This window comes from Lactuca saligna, chromosome 5, assembly GCF_052625555.1.
Source record: "Lactuca saligna cultivar CGN05327 chromosome 5, ASM5262555v1, whole genome shotgun sequence".
Classification (NCBI taxonomy): Eukaryota; Viridiplantae; Streptophyta; class Magnoliopsida; order Asterales; family Asteraceae; genus Lactuca; species Lactuca saligna.
The window spans coordinates 225,151,823-225,157,840 of NC_136421.1; positions in this window are offsets into that span (position 1 = coordinate 225,151,823).

Sequence of the window (6,018 nt, forward strand, 5' to 3'; positions counted from 1 at the left end):
AGCTTTATACCTCAAGGTGATGGCTAATACAGAGTATATGTCGATTTTTTGGCTCCTCTCCTTGCTACTTCTTCTCCAAGCTCTAAAATTCTTCACAAAAATCCCAAAATTACTTACAAAAGCTTCTTTTATCACTCAAGGAGTTGCAAGGAAGAACTAGAGTTTTCTCTGGCTTATAGGGTGGTAAGGGATGCCACAAGAGGCGGATTATGTTCTTTAAATAGGGTGCAGATCCTTAAACTTAGGGTTTCTATTTACAGCTCCTACTCGTCAAGTCGGGGCCTTCAGACTCATCGAGTAGGTCCCGAATCCCGCATCCCCATCTGTGTCTCTACTCGATGAGTTTGAGCATCCCAACTCGCCGAGTCCATGCACAAAATCCAAAAAAACATATAAATTAATCAATACCTGGAATAGGTGTTACAAGTCTCCCCCATTTGAACTAGACTTCGTCCCCGAAGTCTGCTGACTCAAACAGATCTGGGTAGTGGTCTTGCATCTAGTCCTCCGGCTCCCAAGTCCACTAAGAGCCGTTATGGTGCTGCCAGTACAGCTTCACCAGTTTCACTTCCTTGTTTCGAAGCACTTTGGTCTTTCTATCTAAGATTGCGACAAGCCTCTCAATGTAATTTAAACTCTCATCCACCTGATGTCATCCAACAAAACGATTGTGACCTCGTCCATGACACACTTCCGAAGCTGTGACACATGGAAGGTGTTGTGAATCTTGCTAAGCTCACCCGGCATATCCAAACGATATGCCACCTTTCCCACCCATGTTGTGATCCTAAACGGGCCTATATATCAGGGTCCTAGCATGCCCCTCTTTCGAAACCTGATGACTCCCTTCCATGTATACACCTTTAACAAAAGAAAGTCCCCCACCTGGAATTCAAGATTCTATCGTCGCCGGTCAACATAGCTTTTATGACGGATTTGCGCGACTCGTAGCCGGCCACGCACCTACTGAATCAACCCACTTGTCTTTAGCACTAACTCAGTGCTACCCATGACCCGATGTCCAACCTCACCCTAACAGACCAGGGTCCAGCACCTCCGTCCATACAACATCTCAAATGGGGCTCAGTTGATAGATGTAAACCGAACATCCCTGTCAGAGAATACCAAAACTGGCACCATGTGCCTCACCACCACCACACGTACATAAATATTCGCCAATTACTCAGTGGAGATGCTCTTAGAGTTCGGGATAAAGTGGGCACTTTTCTTCAATCTATCCACAATCACCCATATGGAATTCACACCCCTCACTTTCCTCGGTAACTTCGTGATGAAGTACATAGTGATCTCCTCCCACTTCCACGTAGGAATGGGTAGCGGTTGAACATTGCCTTGAGGCCGCTGATGCTCGGCCTTGACCTTCCGGTAGGTTAAACACCGCTCCACAAACCAAGCGATCTCCCATTTCATGCAGGGTCACCAGTAACTAAACCTTAAATCTCTATACATCTTTGTAGCCCCTGCATGTATAGAGAACTTGGACTTGTGTGCCTCCTCCAATGATTTCTACCTCACATCCCCAGATGCCAGGACCCACACACGCCCACACTAGGTCAAGAGACCCTGAACATTCCGGATGAACAAAGGAATTTGCCCCTGAATCCGCTCCAACTTCCAATTTTCTTTCTTCAAACCCTCCACTTGAGCCTCCCTAATCATATCCAAGAATGGGTAGATCACCGTCATCTTCAAACAAACGTTTCCCAATCAACAAACTTGTCGTCTTGCTACTCAAAGCATCGGCCACCACGTTGGCCTTCCCTGGATGGTGTAAGATCCCACAGTCATAATCTTTTAGCACATCCAACCACCTCCTCTACCACATGTTGAGGTTATGTTGATCCATCAAGTGCTTCAGGCTCTTATGGTCAGTATAAATAGTGCATTGCACCGCATACACATAGTGGCTCCAAGTCTTGAGGGAAAATACCACTAGCCCCAATTCCAAGTCATGAGTGGGGTAGTTTGCCTCATGAGCATTCAAATGCCTCGAGGCGTAAGCTATTACATGCCCCCTCGGCATCAGTACTGCACCTAACCCAGAGATCGATGCATCACAGTACACTACCAAATCCTCCAGTCCATCAGGTAGTACGAGAATCAGAGCTACGCATAATCTCATTGTCAGGGTCTCAAAATCCAACTGCTGATCCGGGCACCACCGAAATATCACATTTTTTTGGTCAAGTGGGTCAAAGTCACAACGATCTTGGAGAAATCCTGGATGAATTTCCGATAATACCCCGCCAAACCGAAGAAGCTACGAATCTCTGATGCATTCTTCGGTACTTCCCACCGCATCACATCCTCAACCTTGGTTGGATCAACCGAAATGCCTTCCTGATTGATGATGTGTCCCAAAAATTGTACCTCTCGCAGCTAGAAATCACACTTTTCATCTTGAAGTTGTGAAGAATTTGAAGATCAATGTTGAAGCCAAGCTCTCGATGAAGATTGACAAGAAAAGCCAACTACTTTTTAGGGGGAGCTTGTTGGGTCAATTAAGAAAAGAAAGCTATAAACCAAGGGGGAGATTGTTGGGTCAAAATTACGGTTTATACTTTGCTTTTATAGGCAACTGTATTTTTCTGTAGTGTAATGTGTTTGCGGCTATGTTCACGACCAGGTTGGTGTGTACGGTCGTAAACAGGTTTACGGCCGTAAACCCGTTCACAGCCGTGAACTCGTGTTTGGCCCATGTTCCATATAAATATAGGTGTAACGGGTGAGGAGAAAAAATGAGAGTGGCGAGTACGGACAAGGATCTTAAGTGTGTGTATTCTAAGGTGTGTTCTAGAGAGAGAAACAAGAGAGAAGAAGAGAGTGTGTGTGAATTGATTGTAAGGAGCTTCATTTATATCTTCAATACATCATAGATTCAAGTTATTCTTCTTCTTCTTCTCTTCTATTTTGATCTGACATCATCCGTTTGATTGGGATTCTGCACCATGAAACGGATCTGACTGATACACAAGCAGATTGGGGACTTACAGGAGAACTTTGCAAATAGCTTCTCCACCCTTAGAGACTCCAGCACTTCCCTCAGATGCTGCTCATGCTGCTCCTTGGTCTTAGAATAGACCAATACATCATCAATAAAAATGATCACCGACCGATCCAACATCGGTCTGCACACTCTGTTCATCAGGTCCATAAACATTGTGGGGGCATTGATGAGCCCAAATGGCATCACCACAAACTCATAATGCTCATACGATTCCTGAAGGCTGTCGTCGGTAAATCCTAGTCCCGAATCCTCATCTGATAGTATCCTGACCGAAGATCAATCTTTGAAAACCAAGACACACCCTGCAGCTGATCGAACAAATCATCGATCCTCGGAAACGAATAACGTCTTCACCGTTAGTTTTTTCATCTCTCGATAATCAATATACATCCTGTGTGACCCATCCTTCTTTTTCACAAAAAGGATCGGTGCTCCCCATGGGGAACTACTCGGACGAATAAACCCTCGGTCCAGTAGCTCCTGAAGTTGCGTAGATAGCTCCTGCATTTTAGGTGGAGCTACTCGGTATGGTGCCTTGGCTATCGGAGTGACACCCGACACCAAATCAATGTGAAACTCCACCTGCCTCTCCGGAGGCACCCCTGGTAACTCCTCGGGAAAGACAAACCGGAACTCCTATACAATCGGAACATTGCCCACATCCCTCATGGTCCTAACCCTCGCAACTGAATAGAGGTTCGGCCCCTGCAAGGCCCTCTCTCCGTGAATAACCAGTTCTCCCCACTTAGGGTTCGAACCCTCACCAGCTGGCACTCGCAGTCAATCATGGCACCATTGGCCCCCAACCAGTCCATCCCTACAATCACCTTCAGTTCTCGTAACGATATCGGAACTAGATCAACACGAAAACTCTCCCCAAGAACATTCAGGACACAATCCCGATACACCCTTGCAACAGTCACGGTGCGGTCGTCCATAATCTCCACCTCAAGCAGGGAATCCAAAGTCCTCGATGCATTCTGAAACTTCTTGCTAAGCGCAAGAGACGCAAATGATCAAGTAACCCCCTAATCGAACAATACATGAGTATACATACCATTGAACAAAAAGGTCCATATACATAAGCACAATGTATACATCAACAATGCAAATAAATAAATAAAGAGCAGATAGATAAGTACATACCAGCCACAATGTCTAGCACTACCTGAGCCTCCTCAGTAGTTAGCTGAAATACACGTCTCTTCACCGCTGGAGTGTTTGCCATGGCAACGCGGCCATCCATGATCCTCAATGTGGCGGGTGCCGGCACTGCCACTACTCCTCCCCCTCCCTGTAGAGAATACCGGTTTTCCTTTGGAAAACCACAACTATAGCCAAAAAAATATTCAAAACGTTTTTAAAATACTGAACATACTACTAGTATAACTAATTCGAGTACGCATTATTGGACTTTAATTAAGTATAGCCTGGCCAACTATGCTTAATAAGGAAACTTTATGCGAGGCTTCAAACGATTATAGTAGAATTATGTTCAAAACGATTTTCGGCTTGAACTTTTTAAAAACAAAGTTTTTCGGTGTGCGTACGGACATTGCATATTATAGGCATTCATCTAGGTACACTTAGAAACTAAGTGCACTTTTATCACAATGCCTTTATTTAGAAATATTCTTATCCCTTATCAAGTGCTAGGTTAACCACTTAGGTTATATCACTAGCCACTTTAGGAGCAATGCACTTAGTATTGAGAATGGGTATTCCTCGGTAACTATTGCCTTTAGATATAAGGTTAGTAGTTAGATATACACTAGTAATAATCTTAAGTCGAAACCTATACCAATTATCCCTCAATACCTCTTCATCGTCTTCGTACTAGAGTTACAACTAGGAAAAAGCATTTCGATATCGACACGAATGATAATTGGAGCATCGGGTAAGGAGGTAGATGAGTCACCACTAAGTAATCACTTGGATACCAATGGCAGGAATTCCGGATTCGACTCACGAGGAGACACGGAGGTTTAACCCATACGTGAGACCTTATTACTACGCTACGATTTAGCTCTAGGTTGTTTCCCACCCTGAGCTTAAGACTTAACATAGGATATCCCTTTGACCTCTATAAAAGGCCGGAAACTGCATTGACACCATAAAATGTTTTACTAACAAATTTTCTTATCCTTTATCTTGGGGAAAAGACATCGGTACTCTCCTTAGTATTTAAGTACGATTAGCTACACTAACATACTTATTCGTTACTTCTTAATCTTCCATCGAAAATTTATTTCATTTCATCAGTTTTATTTATCATCGATAAAATATTTTCTATCCACTTCATTCAACTTAGTAGACATTTCCTAACAATTTAAGCCATATTCTCGCTAAAACTCTTTTGACAACTTGCTTTAACTTAACACTCTTCTTCAAAACTCAATTTAACCAATATTGGTTTTAGCCTTTCTATTTCAATTTCATTTCAAATCCATTACAATGGATAGATGTGCTTTTAAGGGCATATAAACCATTTTAAACCTTGCTTACCATTTTGACACGTTTTCGAAAAACTTAGAAACATTTTCTTTTATAAAAGTGTTTAAATTCTATGCTATAAAACATAGACATATGACATTGAAGTTCATATTATGTGTAAAAGCTTCATCGGATCTTTCAAACCACTTTTGTTTTGACTCTTTTGACCACTTTCTCATTTAGGCATTGTACCTTACTTAAATGTGTTTTCTTGAATCCCAACATGATATTTTCACAACTTTCTACTTCACGCATGTTCTTAAGATATCTCTAATCCTAAATTTCCAACACACATCATTTTTTTATTTTATTTCAAATTAGTTTTATATTTCGTGTTTATAAAACTTACAGCATTGCAAAACTTAGCGATCGCTTTTAAACTTCCAGCGATGTACTTTTGACAATGCACAATTATTCATGTAAATACGTTAAGTCTTTACCTTATTTGTTTTAACCATTGTTGGACCCCAATCAAAAAGGTCAAAACTGTCAGATTT